Source organism: Tamandua tetradactyla, chromosome 3, assembly GCF_023851605.1.
Source record: "Tamandua tetradactyla isolate mTamTet1 chromosome 3, mTamTet1.pri, whole genome shotgun sequence".
NCBI lineage: Eukaryota > Metazoa > Chordata > Mammalia > Pilosa > Myrmecophagidae > Tamandua > Tamandua tetradactyla.
Window position 1 is genome coordinate 5,966,476 of NC_135329.1, and position 22,540 is coordinate 5,989,015.

At 46.2% G+C, this 22,540-nt stretch overlaps 2 long non-coding RNA genes across 9 annotated transcripts in view; one reads left to right on the forward strand and one right to left on the reverse strand.

Annotated features, from left to right (window-relative positions):
* LOC143676921 (uncharacterized) overlaps window positions 1-5,923 on the reverse strand; it is a 54,966-nt gene extending 49,043 nt beyond the window's left edge. The window contains exon 1 of one of the 2 annotated variants that reach the window (XR_013172310.1): window positions 5,729-5,923. This is a non-coding gene — a long non-coding RNA (uncharacterized LOC143676921). The remainder of the gene's footprint in view (window positions 1-5,728) is intronic. The other variant, XR_013172311.1, reaches the window with a different exon arrangement.
* Window positions 5,924-8,882: 2,959 nt separating this feature from the next.
* Window positions 8,883-19,101, forward strand: LOC143676920 (uncharacterized). Of its 7 annotated transcripts, XR_013172307.1 has the most exons (6): window positions 11,975-12,146; window positions 15,019-15,469; window positions 17,866-18,142; window positions 18,503-18,568; window positions 18,806-18,884; window positions 19,014-19,101. It is a non-coding gene; the product is annotated as an uncharacterized LOC143676920 (long non-coding RNA). The 7 variants fall into 7 exon arrangements; XR_013172304.1 differs by lacking the exon at window positions 18,503-18,568; XR_013172308.1 differs by lacking the exon at window positions 18,806-18,884 and having other exon boundaries at window positions 19,014-19,074.
* The last annotated feature ends 3,439 nt before the right edge of the window (window positions 19,102-22,540 follow it).

Sequence of the window (22,540 nt, forward strand, 5' to 3'; positions counted from 1 at the left end):
TATTTAAAATTGTGTAACTGGATGAGATGATGAATACATGAGTGTAGATAAAGTGGCGAAAAGGATGAAGTACTGACTCCTGTGACACTCCAATCTTAAGACGTCAGAGAAATGGGGAAAAATTGATAATGAAGACCAAGAAACAGCCTGCAAGGTTGGAGGGAAACCAGGTGTGTTAGTTTGCAAGCTGCCAGAATGCAATATACCAGAACTGGAACGACTTTTATAAAGGGGCATTTAATAAGTAATGCGTTTACAGTTCTAAAGAAGTGATAGTGTCTAAATTAAGGCACCAACAAGTGGTTACCTTCACTCAAGAAAGGCCAATGGGTCAGGAACCCTTCTGTCAACTGGGAAGTCACATGGCTGCCATCTGCTGGCCCCTTGCTCCTGAGTTCTGTTGCTTTCAGTCTCTGTTCCTGTGGAGATTCCTCACTTTATTTCTCCAGGGATGGTTTTTAATCTCTTGGCTTCCCTTGGCTATCTCCAGGTTCTGGCCTGCTTAACATCTCATAGCGACATCTGCTGGGCTCCAAGCATCTCCAGACATCTGTGTCTCTGTTCTCTGAAGCAAACTGTTCTCCAAGCATCTACATCTGCTCTCTCTGTCGGCTCTAAAACTTCTGTCAATTCTCTAGACTCTGTCATTTCTGAGGTTTCTCCAAAACGTCTCCTCTTTTAAAGGATTCCAGTAAACTAATCAAGACCCACCTGGAATGGGTGGAGTCACATCTCCACCTAATCAAAAGTTAACACCCACAATTGGGTATGTCATACCTCCATGGAGATCATCTAAGCAAAAAATGCCAACCTACATTATTAAATCGCAAGATGGAATCAGGATTAAAACACGGCTTTTCTGGGATACATACTACTTTCAAACTGGCACCCCAGGTGAATGCATTTTACCTGGAAACCAAATTAAGAAAGTATATTTAGTGGCCCAACGTAAACAATTGCATCAGATGCTGCTGATAGTTCCAGTAGGGGGAGGACTAAGAAATAATTATTGGTTTTAAAAATGGGAGGTTTTTTGGTGGACTTATCAAGAACATCTTTACTGGAGTTATGGAGGCAAAAATCTACAGGGTGGAATCAAGGAGAATAAGAATAGGGAGAGAGAAATTTGAGATTGTGTGTCTCACAATCTTTTGAGATTATCTTTTAAAGAAGCAAAATGAAATGGTTGTTGGGGGGAAAATGAAGTCAAGACATATGCTTTCTCTTGTGTTCAAGGTAGGAAAAATAATGGGATGTTTGTATACTGATAGAAAATTGTCTTTTCTCTAGAGCCAGGTATTCCTCAGAGAATCAGAATATCTGACAGCATTTTCCACCCAAAAATAAATATACCCAGATATGTTCATAAATTCCCTTGAGATTTTGAGAGCTAGTCTCTAAGAAGGAACTGATTTTAATCTTTGCAATCTCCAAATTAGACAGCCTTAGAAGTAGAGAAATAAATCACATCTCTGATGTCTTAGAGCCTCAATTGATGTTGGCCAGCATGACAGGTCCTCGTAATTGAAGAATCCGTGATTGACTTAGGGCTGCCTCCTCCACACTGTTCCTGAAACGTGAAGGACTCCTACAGAGAAAGAGGCTGTGCAGAGAAAGATGGTGGGGGAAACCAAACATGACTTCCAGACAATTCCTACTTAAATGGCAAGTTCACTTCATTTTGATGCTTTTGATTTAATCACTTTTCTGCTTCCCAGTCCATCTCTCTGACTTCATGCAATAAGAAACAGAAACATACAAGCCATGGTATCTTTGATTTTCCTTTCCTCTTCCGTATTTTTTTTTTCATCACTGTCTTGAGGATCAGGGGGAAAAATATCTTCCATGTATCACCCCATGAGACTCCTACCTCCTCTTTCTGGACAGGGTTTTCCCATCTCTCCTCTCTCTAAATAGATTCTTTCCACTTCTACACAGCTACATTGCCTGGGAAAACAAACAGAAGCAGGGGTGAAATTGCAAGGCTCACATGGAGCTCGGCTTGGATGATGATTAAACTCAAATGTCATAACCAAGGACCCATGTAAGCCACGGGCAGGTTGCTGATCCCAGGGAAACAAGGACTTGATTAGTATGGTCCCAGGGTTAACAGCAATGGAAAATGAGAAAAATGATTAACAACAAGGAAGCACTGAGCAGTGCCTCTCCCTGCTGGGTCCTGGCGGCCGTGTCGCTGAAGAGTCCTGGATTCTCTGCTCCGTGTATTCAGTCTGTCCCCAACTGCTATGGCCCATGACTCCTGGCTTTTCTCAAAACCCATTTACTTTGAATTTCTGCAATCTTCAGCAAGCTTCAGGTCTCTGAGCATAAGAACCTAATGCTTCTCTTTGCCTTGTGGCTGATCACCGTCGAGGCGGTGCTCACCAGTGAAGACTCCACACCACAGCAAGAAGACACATTTGCAACTTATTCCTCTTCCAAGTGCTTCCAAAATCAAATTCAGAGTCCTTGTGAAGTCTCTTTCATTCCTCATCCCTCTCACCACTTCCCCTTCAGAACCTTGGTCACTTCATGCCTTCTCTTTTTACCCATTCCTTGGCCTCCACATCCACTGTCTCCTCCTCTTCTGGGGCCCACAGAGCTGACAGGCTTTATATAGTGTGTCCTTAGACAGCAGATGCTTTCCCAACCCCAGTGATTTTGTGGTAACTTTTTAGTAACCCCATAAACGCGTCACACACTAAGGAGACAGCAAGCACTTCAGAAAAAAATATATGACTCATATGGTTTATCATTATAGCAAACTAATGGGCAGAAGGCATTAAACATGACTTACACAGGCAGGTAAGTGGTAAACCTTAGCTCATCAGCATGCTAGGCCAACATGCTGCAGTCTTTTAGCAAAGAAGCCATAGTCCCCTCCGAGCGATTGCAAAATAGCTCTTGCCTTGACTCAGTGAGAAAATTCACAGAGCACAAGTCTAGAGGAGAGTAGGCAGATAAGCTTCCTAAAAGCTCTTTTGTCAAGCATTCAGTCCGTGGTGTTTGCAGAAACTTTGCACCATGGCCTAAGCAGTCCTCCCATGTTAAAAAAAAAATCCTTCCCTATGACCATTTATTCCCAAATGTATCTAGTTTGTAGATACAAATTTCAAAAAACCTACCTACCTCAAAGCAAGATCTGCCGTCACTATTGTTTGTCATTCAAACCAGAAATCTAATTATGCAAATGCATAAAAGTTTAAAAAATAGAATAATTTGTAAGAAGATGTCAAACTGTGCAGGGCATCTCTAGTTGTTCCTCTCTTAAATACAAAGCAATATATACGATTAAAGTATTAAAATACTCTCCTATCATTGATTGCATTTAATCTCTAAAAAATCACTACAAAGTAGGCAAGGAAATTATTTTATACCCATTGTACAGATGGAGAAAGTGGAGTCCAGGGAGGCAAAGCAAAGAGCCCAGTGACATAGGAGCCACGCAAAGACTCAGCCACACCTCTGGCCTTGCAGTCCTGTGCTCTTTGGAGCTTTGCTATGAGAAAGAAAGCCAGATCAAGGTATAGCTGCAACAACTATAACTTGAGCTGATTTCTGAAATACCCATCTTCAGTGAGCCTGAATGAGCAGAAGTTTAATCTATTAGCAGGAGAGAAATTTTTACTCAGGGAATCTTGATAAGAATAACATTATTGTTTGCCATTGCAAATAGATGGGCTTCACTTAAAAACAAACAAGCAACTCATGTAGTATGTAAAATGGGACATTATGCAGATAATTATAATCTTTGACATAAAAAATTTTACTATTGCCAGAAATTATATCCTTATTTCAACCTTCATGACAACCTGCAAGGTACATAATATCATCTATATTTCATAGATGAGAAATTGAGGCTGAGAGGAGTTACTAAATTATCCAGGTTGACATGGAAAATGTACCAGCATCACCTCCCTCATCCTTGGCATTATGCCTGAATGGTGAGGGCTTTTGACAAATAGTTTTGAACAGAGGAATGAAGTGGTGAAGCCGTCATTTGGTCCAGGTGGTCTGCTTCTCAAGTTTGCCCGTGTTCCCTACACCATACTCTTCACTTTGTAAATAAATGTATCACTGACCTCTTTAAAAAGGGGGATGCCCCAGTGCCCTTAAAATGGAATGTGAGTTCTATATAAATGTTCACAAAACAATCGGCCCTGTACAGTGAGGGGAGCCTCAATTGCAAAACACACTCCCTACTGGTGCCATGAGGCCACCCACATCTGAGTTCCCCTGCTGCCTCCATTCACTGGTACCTTGCCTGGTTATGGATGCGAATTCAGGCAGGTCAGTGAGTGAGTCACCCAGGGCCCCTCCTCGGCTTTCGCTTCCTGACCCCACCCCCATTCTCTCTGGGATCTCTTCCTAACTCTCCAGGGTTTTCCTTAAAACAGTCAAACAAATATGCAGGATTCTGGATGGGGGTGCTGGAAAGCTTCAAGAAGAGCTCTGTTTCTAATGAGGAGAGATGGCCAGTGTCAGGTGGATGCGACTCATTTTATTACACTAAGGACAAAGGATGTTCCCTTGCCCTAAATGGAACAAAGATGATAATGAAAAGCATTTGCCAAACCATGAAAGGCCAAGGAAAATCAGACAGTGAGGAAAAACAGCATCCTCTCCAAAAGCAGGGGTCTCTCTTCAAATCCCTGGACCCCTTACTACAACCAAGTTCTCAGTAAGCAGTCAGAGACAAGTTTAAAAACAAGGAGGGAAGGCAGGCCCTCCACAGGCTCACTTCTACCCTCATGGAGAGCATTTCACCCCCCTGCAAGCCTGCCTCCAAGTAATCCACCTCCACCCAATTTTGCCAAGGCTCTTCAAATCTACTCTTGTTAAACAGAACGATTCCACGGACTCCGTGACTCATTCTAATCCCACCTGTTGTCAGGAGATAATGAAACTAGCATGTTGGAAGGCTCACACGAGGGTGAACAGCTGCCAAAGCCAGAGAGGGACTCAGGGGAGCTACATGCTCTGTCCAGGGCAAGACTGAGAGGTAAAGAGTTGCTTGTCTCGTTGAACACCAGCCTAGTGGAAGAAAAGCCAAAGAGGCAGTAGGTCTTGAGGAGATAAAGCCATAGCACAAAATTCTATATCCTAAGCCCCTCTGGCCTAAAACCTTTGCCCCACAGACCATGTCCAACAATCTGAAAACACAACCTACCCCCCTCACCATTGTGAATTGGGCTTTCTCCAGAAAGAAGGAAGCAGCAGTGCAATCTGGTGTTTGTATAGAAAACACAACAGCAGAGAAAGAAGGAAGCACACACCACAACATCTGCTCAGAGATACAATCTGAGAAATTGTCAAGCACTCGCAGGATGGAAACATCTGTGCAGAGCCCCACATTCAAGGCCTCTTGAATTGGAGGAGAGGAGCCTAGAGAGAGGAGCAGGGAAAGGAAAAAAATAAAAAGGAATTAGAAACTAAACGATTTAGATAAGGTGGAAAGGGGTGCTGAGCAGAAAGATGCAGAGGTGAGACAGAGGAGGAAGGGCGAGTGAAATGTCTCTGGACAAGACAGTCTGAGAGAGGCTTTCAGCACATGTAAACACAAAGCCCAGCACAAAGTCCTGCAATTCAAGGCTGACTGGTTGGATAACTTGCCCAAAGTCACAGATTATAAACCAGGAGCTTGGGAAAATCCAGGATTCTCTGATCTAGGGACCAAGCTGTTTCCTTGACCCAACTCTTGAGCTCTTGGTGGCTTGGACTTACGTACCCCAGGAAATTTTCTTCTTAATTTTAATCCATTCCTGTGGAACTTCTGATGAGGTGACTTCAGTTAAGGCGCCACCCACCTCAATCAGGATGGGTCTTAACACTATTTCTGGAGGCCTCATAGAGAAGACCACCACACAGAGAGAGCTCATAGAGAAGACCACCAGACAGAGAGACCTCATAGAGAAGACCACGACACAGAGGCCTCATAGAGAAGACCACCACACAGAGGCCTCATAGAGAAGACCACCACACAGAGAGACCTCATAGAGAACACCACCACACAGAGAGACCTCATAGAGAAGACCACCACACAGAGGCCTCATAGAGAAGACCACCACACAGAGAGGCCTCATAGAGAAGACCACCACACAGAGAGACCTCACAGAGAAGACCACCACACAGAGAGACCTCATAGAGAAGACCACCACACAGAGAGGCCTCATAGAGAAGACCACCACACAGAGAGACCTCATAGAGAAGACCACCACACAGAGACCTCATAGAGAAGACCACCACACAGAGAGACCTCACAGAGAAGACCACCACACAGAGAGGCCTCATAGAGAAGACCACCACACAGAGAGCTCATAGAGAAGACCACCACACAGAGAGACCTCATAGAGAAAACCACCACACAGAGAGACCTCATAGAGAAGACCACCACACAGAGGCCTCATAGAGAAGACCACCACACAGAGAGACCTCATAGAGAAGACCACCACACAGAGAGACCTCACAGAGAAGACCACCACACAGAGAGACCTCACAGAGAAGACCACCACACAGAGAGACCTCATAGAGAAGACCACCACATGGAGAGACCTCACAGAGAAGACCACCACACAGAGACCTCATAGAGAAGACCACCACACAGAGAGACCTCATAGAGAAGACCACCACACAGAGAGACCTCATAGAGAAGACCACCACACAGAGGCCTCATAGAGAAGACCACCACACAGAGGCCTCATAGAGAAGACCACCACACAGAGAGACCTCATAGAGAAGACCACCACACAGAGAGACCTCATAGAGAAGACCACCACACAGAGAGACCTCATAGAGAAGACCACCACACAGAGAGACCTCATAGAGAAGACCACCACACAGAGAGAGACCTAGTGAGAGCAGCCAGAGCCTGGGAGTTAACGGAACCCAGAAAAGAAAGATGTCACCACGTGTATTGCCATGTTTCAGAAAAGCTAAGCAACCCCCAATATTGGGAGCCAACAAGAAGATACCCACTTTAGGAAGAAGCTAGCCTTCTAGAGTTTGAAACTGTGAGGGTATAAATTCCTGGGGTTAAGCCAACCTTTTGTATGGTATTTGTTTTAGCAGCTGAAAAACTAAAATGATCTCTTTCCAACATTTCTCAGTAACAATTATTCTTTCATGCCTGGAAATTTCTTCTGTGGCCTCTGTGACTCCTCTCTCTCTGGCTTCTCCTCTTTCTTCTCTGTCCAGTTCTCCCCAGAATCCTCCTTTCTTTAATTTCTCCTTTTCTCTTACATATTTCCGATGCCTGCTTTCTACCCCTCATTGATATTAGCCTGAGAGTTAATATTCTCCCTAGATCATCTACCTCATCCACTTCTGCTTATGCCTATTTGTTGATAACCCCTAGATGGCTTTATGAAACTAAACCTTCTCTTTTGCCTTAGATCCATATAATGAACTATTTGCTGCACATCTCCACAGGCACCGCAATCAATATTTCCCAAACTGAACTCACTCAAACCTTGGCCAGCCAAACCTGATTGGCCAGTCTGCATTTCCTGAGGCTAACCCTCTTCCCATTTCACTCCAAGCTCCTCAGGATGCACCTTTATGCTCCCATAATTTTCAGGACATAATGTTGCTGCAGTTCTTATCACAACACATTTTAGTTGTTTGATTACTGCTCTCCCTAATGGGCTGTGAGCTACTCTGGGGTTGGAAATATGTCTTATTCCAATGGATCTAAATTCAAGGTAGGCAGTTAATGTTTCTTGAATGAATAAATGCTGAGCTTAGTACAGTTAGAGTTACCACCATTACATGGTCACATGAGCCCGAACTCATCCTAAGTGCTTCCTCTTCTCTCACTCTCGAGCCCAATTAGTTGCCAAGCCATATTCTTATTACCTCCTACAAAAGTTATGAACATTTTGTACATCTGCAATGTATTTAACTTCTGCACATTTCTATTTTCAATCAGTCTCTTTTTTCCTCTGCCTTAGGGCTCTTATCAAACTCTGCCCCTAGCCCCATCCCTCAAAACCTGGAAGATCCCGAGGCAATTAGTGAGCTGAGAAAGAACATCAGAAACCCTAAAAGACAACCAAAACTCCCTTTTCATGCAGGCCAACGGCCACCACCACCACCACCCCAGATTCCAAAATAAGGGAAGGGAGAAACTTTACCTTTAAATAAGTGTATAGCTTTGATTATTACATTATATGGGAGTGGGCATTTCAATTATTGAACAAAGAGTGTGAGACTAGAGTGACTATAGGACCTTTAATTACCTGAGAGTGACTAGAGAAGCCATAGAGCGTACTTTATTTTTTATCTAAAGAGAAGGGGAAGAGCTAGCCCCACAGAACGGATTTGAAGGGACAGAGGGACATGCTCACTATTAGTCCTGCTTACTCAACACAGTGCTTGCCTACTTTGTATGAAACTACACAAGTGTGTGGTTGAACTATAGCTAAGTAGCTTACATAATTCTATGGTGTACAGACAGCTGATTAAAATAATTTTTATTTTGATTTGGCAGTTCTCCAGTTAGAAAGCTAATATTTCTCCTCCCCCATGTCTCAAACACTTTGTAAAGCTCATGGGCACCGCACTTGCAGAGCCTAAATGATAAAGTTGTAATGACTCATTAGGCTCAGCCAAAGTGCACTTTTAAAAATGTAAATCAGATCATCTGATGCCTCTGCTTAAAATCCTTCCATTAATCCTAACCACCTACAGGAGAAGAAAGTCTACATTCCCAAATGGGAGAGCACAACCTTCACAGCCTGACCGCACCTGCTCTCCAGGTTCATCTCTTGCCACCTCTCCACATGCCACCGTGTTCTACTAATGCTCATTCATTTACTCATAGATCATGTTGCAAGAAATAAAGCCCTGAGTTCTACTCTGCAGAATATTCAGCAAAACCAGTCCCCTCTCTGGGCTTCCGATATCTCATCCTTTCTAGTTCTGACATGCTCTGATTCTACCTCCATCAGTTCAAAGGTCTTAGGTTTGCCTACATCCCATGGCCCCCTAGGATCTCTGTTCTCTTGAAAGCCATTTTCTCCTGCCAGCTCACTCCAAGGATTCACGATGACTGCGGTTGCCATAGGAATGATTCATCTATCATAAAGGTAGCTGCATGAGATCACAAACACTCCAAGGAGAACCAGAGGAGGGGAATGAGATTCAGAACCAAGAGATCTACACTGAGAGTGGATGACAGCTTAATGAGAGGGGATGTTAAAGCTTGTGCATTTTCTTCATGCATTTCGTGTGAGTGTGTGCACTTCTCTGAGAGGCATAAGTGCAGATTCACTGTCACATATGTCTGCCAGGACCCCTCCCCTGCCCACCTAGGTACGTCCTTCACAAAAATAGAATGTAGCATGCAGGCTGTAAGAGGCAGCGCTCTCCTCACCAGCCAGCTGATTAAAATGAAAGATGAGTTAGCTTTGGTTGGGGTGGAGGGGAGGTCCTGGATACTATATCTTGGGCATCCATTGCTGGCTGCTGGTACATGATAATTCATTTGTCATTCACTAGAAAAAGCTAGGGACAATGTTGAAAAGGTTTGGTTGTCTACACAGACTGTTTGGTACTCAACCTCACAGCTCTCATTCTTGAGGTAGAACATTCTTATTGCAAATGATCCAACTGCCAATACTTCAATGGTCATCTTTTCTTTCCTCTACCTAATAGGAGTCCACAACAGCAGAAACCCTAATTCCAATCCCAGACTGAGGGGTCACACTTAGTTATGTGTTGAACAGCCTGTTCACCCCAGCCTTAGACTGAGCCCTCTATTCAGCCATAAATGACCATTACCCAATCTCAGCCACCAGCAAAACTTGAATTCCAGCCAGTTATTTCATAATTACCCTGGAAGTGACCAGAGGGCAGATGGTCAGTCAGTGCAGGCCCATCCCAAAATGGAGCTACAACTCAGTGTGCATGTCTTCTAAGGATGGGCTGGAAACATTTTCATTATGAAATATACTACATTCATTTTGCGGTTTCCTAGCAACAGGATGCCAATCAGCCAGATGTAATTTAAGGATTCATTTTCTTTTTTATGAAAGAACAGGGGACAGGAAGGAGGACTTGCCAGCATGAGGTGGAGCTGACAGAGTGTGGTCTGAGGATGAGAACACCAAGCCTGTAGAAGGAGGAACCTTAGAGAGTCCTGAGCTTAGAACAGGATTCTGAAGCAGGATTTTGTCCTGCTGCTGGCTGCCTGCTTCTGCATTAATTACTAATTTGGATGGGTCCAATTTCAAATCATATGGCATGTTTTTGCATCATGCACACTGCTTGCCGCACGCTCAAAACATTGGCAGTCAGACAAAAATCAGACAGGAACAATGAGCCTTTTTGGGTTACTTCCGCTAGCATGGTGACTGGGCTTTAAAATCCCATCATCACTGAGTCAGGTGGTTAGTCACTGAGACTTTATTCTCACTCTTTTTAGCACCTGCAAATTTATTACATAAGATATTATTTTGTACTCAATTTAATTAGTTAGAACTAGTTGTAGTCATTTGAAATACACTCCATGTTGATTAAAATAATTAGGGCTACTAAATATTTACCTAAGATATGAATCCAGGGGGAATTTGATAAATTTAATTAGCAAGAACTAATTATTGTTATGATAGGAGTTAGGGTTTAATAAATATAATTATAGAGCACAAATGACGGTTTCTTAATTAATAGGTACTAGTTGCAAACACAAGCGCCATTATCATATTTTCATGCAGGACATGCTATTCAGCACATCTTCCAGATGTCAACTCTAACAGCAATGACAACTTACAATAAGAGGAACTTGCACTTGTCTAGTGCTTATGCTGTCAGGCATACTTCTAATTGATTTTAACGTATCAATTCATTTAATCCTCACAACGACCACACTGTTGTCCATATTTTACCCAGATGGAAACTGAGGTACAAAAAGGTTACCTAACTTGCCCAAGGTCACAAAGCTAGAAAATAGCAGAGCTGGCATTTGCTTTCCTGCTGTTCAGCTCAAAGGTCTGTGATCCTAAGTACATTCTTTAGAGCCTCACTATTTCCCAACTGCAAAGCCAAAAACCATATAGTAGGTTGGGTCAATAACAGAATTTATTAACTCAAGGTTTTGAGACAAGGAGAAGTCCAAAATTGAAGTATCAGCAAGGTGAAGTCTTTACCTCAAAGGCTGCAGAATTGGGGGCTGCCTGCCAGTGATCTTTGGGTTTCCTTAGCTTTTCTGTCACATGGCAATGCCCTCTCCTTTCTCTTTCGGGTTCTGTTGACTTCCAGCTTCTTACTTCTCATTGTTTTCTCTCTCCGGCTGTCTCTGTAAGGCCTCCCAAATAGGATTAAGACACATTCTGATGCAGTCGGTCACACCTTAACTAAAACTCACAACTTCAACAGCCCCTATTTGTAATGGCTTCACACCCACAGGAATGAATTAAGGCTAAGAACAGGTTTTTTCCTGGGGTTACATAATTCAATCTACTAAAAATTCCTACAATAGCAACAACGACAAAACAGTAACAAACAATAGTAACAACAAAAACATCAAGTGCGAATGTTTAGAAAGTCAGCAACCAAAATCCTCAGCTCTACCTTGGCTGTTCAAGTATTATAAACCATTCATATTTTTTGGACATCATTGTCCTGATTTTGGAGCATCTGAGAAGGCCCTGAAGGCCTCAGGCCTGTGATCATCCACACTTTTGCCAAAGCTTGGATTATAATGTGAGAGATGGAACCCCAAGCTGCTGGAATTGGTGAGGAAGTGAGCAAGCCTAGTTGACTTCCTAGAGTTTCATCCCTACAGTGTCAGGTGATGCTTCCTGGTTTTGTTCTTTCTGTGCACACATTCTCTGGGGAAATTTTCTGCCACCATGGTGTTTGTGAGTTTGGGGAGCTCAGAATGTGCCAAGGGTCTATTGTATAATAACTTTGGGCAAAGTACAATTTATACTTTAACAAATCTGCACTCATCCAATTTAGGATATTTAGGGCCAAGATTCCTTTCATGATGGAATCCCAGCTTTCATCACAATGGTCTTGAATTACTGCCTTCCTTCTCCAGCGCCCCATCGGGAAATGCCCTTCCCCAAGAGTGTTCGGTTTGCTTCTGGGGTGATAGCAATATAGGAATGTGAGGATGATCCCGAGCTCTGAAAGGGTCGTCACAGGTATGGGCCATTTCACTGCATACCCTTGATGCCAAGAATATGTCTTGAAACCATCATGGCTCTCATGTGGAGACAATTATAATGTAATACATGCCATTGAACTTGTCACAGCACTTAATACTCAACAATAGCTGCATATTTTCCTATATTTATAATAAAGGAAAAAGTGAAGGAGGCAAAGAAGCTCTTCGGATTCCACTGTAGGTCAGTGTTTCAGGGTGCCCGGTGAACAACCTGACCTTGTCCACATTCATGGCTGGATACCTCATGGGTGGGACTGGGATGAGTATTACTTGTGGCAGTTCCCAAATGAGGGCCAGGCAGGAGGAAAGACAGGACAGGGGTCCCCTCAAAGTCAAGTTGAATGCTCTATGTCAACAGCCAGCATGTGCAGCTGTGAGCCCATCCATCTCTCTTCACTTGGCCGGTAAGGAGAGTCCTTGCTTTGTTCTTGAAGCCTGCAACCTGATGAGACGCATACATCCTTCGGACCTCCAAAGACAGCCTGGCTTGCAGAGATCAGTTTCCCTAGGTAGATGGTTAGATAGAAAAATGGGTGAAGAGGAAGTCAAATGTGGAATATCTGCCAGGTGGACACATCAGCTACAACCTTCTTGTACTGCATTTGTGTCCCCTGCTCTTCCCAGACCAGAAAAGCTTGTCCTGCAGTCTCTTGATTCAGCTAGTGGCCTTCTGGAGTAAGGTCTACTTTGAGAAGCAGATCAGATTTTAGAGTGCTCTCTGCCCCAAATTAATCTCTCAGAAATACCCCCATTCTGGTTTGCTTCTAAAGTTCCTCAAGATCACATCTGTAGCTCTCCTTACCCTCAATTGAGAAAAGTTACAATATACTTCTCTAGTTCCTGGGCTGAGACATACAGCAGGGACATTTTCCCATGGCTTCATCCTTCTGAATTTCAGCCACTACACATGCCCTGTTCAATAGGAGTTCACCTCATGGGAAAAGATTTTAATGAGTCTCAGAATCTAGCCCACAGCATTTCTCAAGAAACGAGCTAACTGTCCTCACTACCACTCCGTGAGTCAGGACCTCATCCTAGGTCCCTCTCTAACGCACAGGTTGGCCATGCTGAGGACTCAACGGTTTAAAAAGTTAGTCATTTGTTAGAAATATAGAACCCATTGACTATGGATGTAACCACCTTCCTTCTTTTAAAGATGAGATTAATGAGTCCAGAGCTGGGAAGTGAAATTGGAGAGTCATAGTAGCAGAGACAGGCCTAGAAGTTGGATACTCTTATCCCAACTCAGGATTCCTTCCATTAAATGCAAAATGATATATGACATCTTTCCAAGGGCACATGTCCTACAGACCCTGCTAATTGGTATTTAGAAATCCTGACACTGTGTGGAATTAATTGGTCTAACTTCTTCCAAAATAATTTGAATTATTCACATTAGCAACACAAGGCAAGAAGACAATTAGAGACTCAACAGAAGCCTTCTAGAGCTTTGCTAATAGGAAGAAGAGATTGATCAGCTGTAGTCACAGATCCCAGCTTATAGCCTTACCTGGCGTCCTTCCCATCAAGAATTCTTAGTCTTTCACCTGGACCTTTGGAACACTGTGGGGTGCTGGGGCTTCATTCCAGGGAAATTATGATCAACAATGGGAAGAAGCTGCACTAACAGGAGAGAGTAACAACCTAGATCGTCTAAGACCCAGGGACTTTCTATTTAGTGTCAAGCTGGAAGGTGTGGGCTGGTGCCAGAAAGCAAAGCAAGTTTAAAGACCACTTCCCTCAGCCTTGGCCTTGTTCAGAAGAAATGGCACTTCTCCTGTGGGTCAATCCCCAAATACACCTTAATCTAAGGGGAACAGCATGAAGAGGAATAAAAGAAGATGAGAAGAACCAATAAATAGTAAAAAGAGGGAGCAGGAAAAGACAGGCCTAGATGTGCAATTCTTTTCTGTGCCTGTTAAATGAACTCTGGTGGGGATGAGGAGAGAGAATTATCCTATTTATATATTGAAAGGAATTTTAAATATGCATAGGCAGAGAGAGAGGATCCGCTGAGATTGAAATGCAAAACACAGTGTGGTCTGTGCATCTCCCCTTCTATCTCCCAGCACCATTAGCAAGTTCCTTGCACCAGTTTCTGGAAAGCTCCTTCTAAAACTCAGAGCCATTTTTCTACTTACTCAGCACTTCTGTCTTTAAAAAGCAATTCTATTTTTAAAAAGATATAGGCCTTCACTTGCAAAACACCTCGCAAATATATGCACACAGAAATACAGTTCACACTTCTCACTGACACACACACAACCAACCTATTCACACACAGAGACACACACACACACCTCACCACCATCTGAACTTCTGCACCACCATCTCCTGCATGCTTGGCCCTGGAATGGCAGATAGACAGGACAGGTTTATCACATGCACATGGAAAGAATGTCTTGGAATATCCCAGAGACATGGGAGTGCTGATTACGGGATGTGGGAAACTTGTAATCATTCAACTAAATAAAGTCACTCTGAGAGGATGGAAGAGACAGAAAAATGACCACATTTCCTCATGAGTTTACTCCATCCACATTTAAAAGGCAGCACTATGTCCCACACAAATAATTTCTTTATCAAATCTTTGCCACTCACCAATCCACTAAGCACACACCACCACCTTTAAAATAGTAGGAGCTACTGTCTTGAAAAGTTGAACTGAGGGACAAAAGAATCTTAGAGCACCTGCTGCTGGCTTCTCTTAGCCTGGACCAACATGCCCTAAACCCCAAAACAAAGTTCTATAAGGAAAAGGAAATGCTGAATCAAAACGAGACATTTGTAAATCATCTTATCTCCCCTCCCCACACCCCAATCAACCTATTCCTTCTTCTCTCTCCCAGGTCCACCCGAAGTCCTGCTTTCTTAAGGAGGTCTGGGGTTCTAGAGGAGCAACAGATACACTTGAATACGCCCGTTCTATTTGCCCACTGGCACAGGCATGCTTTGAGAAAGTCACCATTAACTGGTTATTTATTGGGAACAATATTGAAAAACAGGAAGTGTGGTAGTGGTCAAGACTTTCAAATTTTTATATATTTCCCATTTAAAAATTAAAACAGAAAAGAAAGGGAAGGGTGGGGAAGCAGTATTGTGAGCACACGTACAATACCCCCGTTTCAGCACATTGGGCATGTTGATTCTTCAAGTAGGAGGGCATCTGCCGGGTCTGCCTGGAGAACAGCTACTCATCCCTTAAGTTTAGCATCACTTCCTTTCGGAATCTGCCTCAGACACTTTCTGCCTGAGGAGTTGCAGTCTGGAAGTAGAGGGATGAAGAGGGAAGGAAAGAAGGTGAGTTTCACACCGGGTTCTGGGGGCCATCAGTTGAAAATCCAGGTGGCATGGTGGACCAGTGCTTCTCCCGACCTGGGTATCATCCGGGCCGAAAGAACAGGCTTGGGAGCAGCTGGCAGGCTTCCAGCAGAAGCCATCCTGAAGGCACTGGGTGGGGAGGGCGCAGGGTGGCACAGGTCTGGGGCACCCGGGGCAGCCGCATGTCCTGGGGAAAGAGAGGAAGTCAGAGCTCCATGGGGAGGTTTTCTGTGGGCCCAGACCCGCAGCGTCAGGCACAATCTGAATCATCACCACTGTAATTACGCTAATGTAACATTTCTCTCTGAGAATCTAGGGAAGTGCTTACACCTACATTAAGCTTTCAGGCAATCAAAGACCCGGAAAAAAGCCTGGAAATGGTATTAATGTGTGAAAAACATTAAAAAACCCACAGATATCTTGAGAACAACCTAGAAACATGTTTCGCCAGGCTGTCTATAATTCACAGCTTCACCCTGAGCACAGGCTTGTGAAGACATATAACAAAGCTGCTCTCCTCCCAGAGGAATTAGCACCTGAGCCATCCCCTACTTTCAAGGCTCTCACCTACCAGGGAAACAGCCCTTTCCTTGAATGCCAGGAAAAAACCCTGCATCTCGTTAGTGTTGGTTTGCAGACGAGAGACCGAGGGGTGCACACCCCAGGCCTCCATTCAGACCTGATTATTGCTAGCCAAAGGTGCTGCCTTCTCCTGGGTGGCTTCAGATTCACCTGTGAGGTCTTCCATGCCACCTTCTTTGCACTGATTCAGGCCAGCAGCCCAATGCCAGGGGAGCTCTTCTCTAGCCGAGCAGAGCTGCAGTTTGGTTAAAAAACAAACAGCCTTCCCCAGGTACCAACATCAAAACAGGAGTGGTGGGTGTGATGAATTTTCTTTTTCTCAGAGAAGACTGGCTGTCTGGGCTGCTCCAGCAGAAGGTACTCTTAGGACAACACGGTGCATTCCTGCTCGGAGGCTGCAGGCTCTGCCTGTGCCATTCCCTGCCCCCTCCCCGAGGCAGCTTCTCCTCTGTGCCTCCACCTCTCTTGCTTTATCCACCTTTATGTCCTAGCACACCACTAGCAACACTTTGCCATTCCTATAACAAAACCATACTTCTCTCTTTCTGGAAACAAGCTCCCATCCCAGCTCCATTTATTCAAATGCTCCCTTGCGTAGCCCTGTCACAGGTGTGATGCGGCAAGTCTGGAGATTAAGAATGTCAGTTCTGGCTGGGTCGAAGTCAGTTACCTTTTAGTTTGCCTAAGATCTGGAATGTAACACACCAGAGAAGATTTGACTTGCAATAAGGAGATTTATTTAGTTACAAATTTACGATTCCTCAGAAGGAAGACAGCTAGCTTTCATCTGGGTTTCTCTGACCCATGGGGAGGCACACGGAGATGTCTTCAGCCTTCCCTCCTGGCTTCTCATTCCCAGTAGCTTTCCCTAGGGCATATCCTTTCTGCATCTCCAAAGTTTGAGTCTGCGCTGGCTCTGAGCGCCTCTCCTCTGACTCCTTATAAGCCTCCTCATTGCTGAAGGCACTCCCCTTTGCTGACTGCAGAATCATCAGCTGGAGACAAAGCTCACATCTGATGATCTCAGTCTGCAGCAACAGAACAGCTGGGCACCTTCACCTGGCCAAGGTGACACTTGACCCTAACCACTACCCTTACTTTGCCCTAACACCAGTACACCTGCTGTGCAAAGGACATGCCTGGCCTCAGGACACGACTGCATGGACTCAGATCTCTGCCATCTTCCTGGGTTGCCACAAAACACACCTGAATGTAGGTGGTCCCAGGGGCTTTGCAGAGTTTTCCCAGTCTGTGCAGCATCCACCTGAAACGAGTCTGAGTAAGCCCAACTGTGCCTAAGCACCATCCTTTCCATTTTCATCTGTGGGGTAATCTGTGTGCAGTATCCCGTATATGTAATTCTGACTGTGTCATCAGAACCATTGTAACCCTCCATGTGCAGTTGTCCAGCTGTGGCTTTCCATACTGCTCACCTCCTTTGGCTCAGGGGCAGGCCCACATCTCTTAGGTGCTGGCCGACGGTGCCAGTGGGCTGACACCACCCAGGGGTGAGTATCCAGGCCAGCCGCTTCCCCCCCGTGGCCCCAGCCTTCCAGGCAAGCCCAGGGGAGACCCTCCTTGATAGATCACCCATGCCTGACCCTGCCCTAGCTCCCCACACCCCATCATTTTTTGTTGAACTCTCCCTCCAATACAGAAAGCTGAATGAGCTTTCTCTAATGCACATCTAACATTGCTCCAGCCTCATAACTGGCTTCCCACCCTACAGGATGGATCTCAGCCCCCGCCTGTGGCTTATCATGTCTTCCATGTCTTTCTCTCATGGAATGTAGCTCCTGTGAAAGACCATATGCACTGGACAATGAAGAGATGGTATCATCCAATCTACTGTAATCGTGAGAAAATTCATCAGTGAATAATATCTCAAAGAAAAAGAAGGAGCCTGGGATTTTATAGAGGCAGGGAAACAAGGAAGTCTTCCATGAGTCTTACTGGAAGCTGTGACGAAGGATGGAGAGGAGTCCATCTAGGAACATGTGAGAGGGTGGTAGCCCCTTGTGGTTAGCATCTCCTGGAACAGTGGAGGGAAGATTTCTGAACATGGCTCTGGTAAAGTTTAGCACTGTCACCCCGCTTCCCCTGACCCCTCCCACCACACTGCAGCCTGAACCCACTTGACACCCCAGGACATAGCTCAATTGCTCCCTCTGACTGCAAGGCCCATTTGCCCTTCTATGACTAACCAATCTTTCAAGGTTCGGTTCCCTTCTCCATAGAACCTTATTCAGGACCTACTTTGTCCAGTTGTCCTAAGGATGAGATAAGATGGGACAGATGGAGCTGCCTCCACTGTGCCTGCACTGGGCACCTGTACTCTCGCCTGGGATAGAAGGCTGAGCTGCAGCCACTGCCCCTCCCCACGGTGGCACTCGATGTTCCTCACAAACCAGACAACCAACCCCTCTGCAGGTCGGGACTTCTGGATTCACCCACCCAATGAGCGTAGTCCAGTAAATACATACTGCCAGGACACAGGTCAGTGCATCTATAGGCTAGGTCTCATGCTCTGAGAGCAGAAAAGTGGACATCTGACCCAGACCTGGGCCGAGGGGAATTTTTTCAGAGGAGGGGATGCTTAAGCCTGGATGAGGGCGGACTATTCAAACACGTAACTGTAAGAGATCTACAAGCTGGGGCAGGTAGGAGGTGAGAGGTGGGGCAGTGCCCCACTTAGAGCCAGAGAACTTATCTCCTCTCTTTTTGCGTTTGCAGTTCTCCCCTCTCTCAGACACACTGAGGCACACACACGCTTTCTTCAGAGCTTATCTTTGTTCTGCCTATAAGCTTCCAGGTGTGAAGAATGAACCTTTTATCCACACTTGAGATGGATCATCTGTGTCTGAGCGTTTTCTTTCTGTGCTGATAGGAAGCTAAGTCATTAACCCCACCAAGCACCCTTCTAATTTTTGTCTTTCCTTAGATGGGAAGTGGGACGAGGACTTCACTTGGAGAAAGATCTGGGAGAGGAGAAGAAGCACGATAAGCACTCAATAAACCTTTCCTTCCCTTGTTCCTGAGCCAAACCTTTTAGACAGGGAGGGTAATGAAGTTTGTGAACCGAGTGTATAGTAACATTAGCTGTTGTCAGACAGAAGCCAAGGTCTTGAAAAGCTTGTCCCAGGCACTCTGCCCGAGGACAAACTCCGGGGACTCAGAGAAGGGGCCATGTGGGGGGGTGGGGAGCCCCTGGTGGGTACGTGGGGTGGGGCCGGTGCCAAAGAATAGCCAAGAGGTGGTCAGCAAAGGCCCAAGAAGCCTCTCTGGGAGAACCAAATTCATTAACCCCAACATCTCCCAGGATGCCCATCTTTCTCCTGTGGAGAGAGGGGTGACGAATCCTTTAGATGGCTGTAGATGGGTCACATGGCGATAACGCGTGCAAGCACCTGAGGCTGGCCAGAAGCCATGCCACTGCCCTTTCCCATGGGCGACCCTCCACCGGCTCCACTCTGACCTTCAAGGGGCTTGCACTCCACCTCTCAGACAGGCAGCCACCCACTGGCAGCCTGGAGGCCCCACTCCCCTGGCAGCCCGGGTCGGCCCCTTGCCCCATCCCCACTGCAGAAAGGAGCCACTGGGTGAGAAGCTCAGGGAATTGGGGGGTTGAGAATACTAGCAAAAAACCAGTGTAACAATAGGAAGCACCTTTGGGATTCAAGACCAGCTGCATAACTTGTGGTGCTCAGGGAAAAGGGAAAACGGGGGACCCTTGGCTGGAAATGTTAATCTGTCCAAGACGGCAGAGCCAGGTCCCTCCCGAGGGCAGTCCTCATGCCAATGCTCAGGTCACACACGCAGAAAGTCAGGCCAGCGGAGGGGCCACCTACTGTAACATCCCTCCTTCACCAGCAGGAGCGCTGACACCCACGGACGAAGGCTGTGCTTGCAGCTGTTGGCATGCACCTGCCCCGCGGCCTGTGCTCCCAAGTGCTGTGCAGACATCGCTCCTGAACCAGACGAGGGAGTTGGTGTCTGTCTTCTTCAGTTTCCTCATCTGTCAGATGAGAGCAGCAGCAGCACAGACCTCCGAGGGGGTCCTCAGAATTAAATAGGGCGATGAGGCAAAGAATTTAGAAGGGTACATGGCACATAGTAAACGCTTGATAAATGATCACAGTTTTAAATATTGGTAATAGTAATAATACTCATGGTAGCATTTCAGCAAATAGCCGCCCTTGTCTCCTCGGTCTACATGCTGCTCTGAAGCTGTGTGCACCCCAGAAAAACAAGTTCTTAAACTTAATGCCTTGCTGCGGGGGTGAACTACTGTCCCGGGACCTTTGAGGAGGGGACTCCAGTGAAGGCATGTCCCACCCCGTCGGGATGGGTCTTTAATCCTATTACAAAGTCCTTTATAAGTGGAATGAAATGCAGACACAGGGAAAAGAAAAACAAACACAGGAAGTGAGAAACTGAAGGTCAACAGAACCAAGAGAAGGAACAGACGAGAAGAGGCCACCGCGTGCCCTGCCATGTGCTAAGGACCACAGAGCACCAGCCGCCAGCCCCAGATGCCACAGTCTTCGGGGAGAAAGCATCACATTGATGATGCCTGGGTTGGGGTTTTCTTTCAGCCTCAAAACTGTGAGCTAATGAATTCCCATCATTCAAGCCAAACCTGTGCATAGTGTTTGCTTGAGCAGCCCCGGAAGTGGAAACAACCTGTGATCTGTGGCTTTCGGACCCATTTAGGAGGCCTGCCTTTGCCAACTCGGACTCTGAGCCACTTCAGTATAGTCAGAGGTGTAGGGAGTTAGGGTCAGCGTAGGTGCGGCAGGCCCAGGGATGCTGGGCTCCTTAGGATGCTGACCCCAGCAACCCTGTTCCTGGGACCCTAAATTTGTCACTCAGATCAAAGATTGGGCTGAGCTGGGCGGTGCAACAGTGGCTCAGTGGGAGACTTCTCACCTGCCATGCCGGAGACCCGGGTTCCATTCCCAAAGCCTGCCCATACCAAGAAAAAGAAAAAGAAAAACAAAGATTGGGCTGAGCTGTGTGAAGGCCAGGTTTCTCAAAGTGGGGAATAACCTGGAGTGCTTGCCAAATTTTCAGATTTCTGGACCCTGATCCAGACCCAATAGGTCAGAATCTCCCAGAGTGGGATTCAAATTCTTATTCCTCAAAGGACAAACTGCAGGGGGCACTTCCTCCAAGAAGCCCTCCAGATTGCACCACCTACAGTCAGTGAGACTCCGGACCTTCCCTTTCACTGAGCCAAGCGCTGTCATGACCTTGCACGGGCAGGGCACCCAGCATGTGCCAATTAAAGCTCATTGGTTGGTTGTGGCATGGTTCACTGCACACAGCTCCCATCTAATACTCAACAAACCCGACTGTGGTACCAGCTGCTCAGGCCACTCCAGCTGGCCCCTGTCCAGAAGAACTCTGGCTGGAGGCCTGAGAGCAGCCGAGGGGACAGGGAGGTTGAACATGTCACCGCAGACAGTGGCTTGCTTTTGTGCCACCTGAACTCTGGGGTTGCTCCTCAAACTCTGGTGTGGCCTCAAGCTTCAACACCCAACTGCTAAAGCTTTTGAGCTGTGCTGAAAAAGAGAGAGGGAAAATTTGAGCCTGATTTTAAACAGACTCCTAAGGTCTCTCCTTAAAAGAGAGCCAGGCACTCAGGTCCGTGCATTCCTTTGCCATGGTCAGCAGTTCTGGTGTTTTTTTCACCAATGATACCAAGCAAAAGGTGGGCTTTTCTCGTCAGCACAGGCAGCGGCCAGGCCCTCTCTATCTCTTGCTCTGTCTGTGAACCTTCATGAAGATTACACCAGGAAAGGAAAGGGAGAAAAGGCCGTTTGTAATAAAGCCTCTTTTGGTTTAAGCCAGTCTGGGGGTGACAGGGTGTGGCTTTATCACCCTGCAAGAGTCCCCTCCTCCCACGATACCAAATATTCCCTCTATCCAGGCCCCTTTAGAAAACTGTTCATTACATTTAAGTTTGCCCAGTGGCCGAGCCCCAGCCCTTTGAGGGCTGCGTTTCCAAAAAAAGAGTGGGAGGAGTGTGGATGAGTCCGGTGGGCACTGCCGGCCGTACCTCCACTGGGCCCCTGCGGGCTCGGCCCACCCAGCCCCAAACTCAGGATGTCCTGAGAGCTGCCCCCAATCCAGCTGCGCCCCCCGGGAGGGCCCTCGCCCAGCCTGGCCCGGCCCTGCGCCCACCTGCTCCCAGTACCGCCACCTGGAGCCCTAAATCCCAGGCTCGCCTCCCCTAGCCTCAAATCCTCCCGGGGACCTGGGAGGTGCCACCTGGGCAGTTCTGAAAATGAGTACAACTGAGAGAAGAAAATCCACAGCCCCAGCCACCCAAAACCTTTGTTTTCAATGGTTCTTGCTCACTTCTTCTAGAGAAGAAAATCCACAGCCCCAGCCACCCAAAACCTTTGTTTTCAATGGTTCTTGCTCACTTCTTTTGTCTGCCTGCTTTGTTTTTTTTTAATCTGT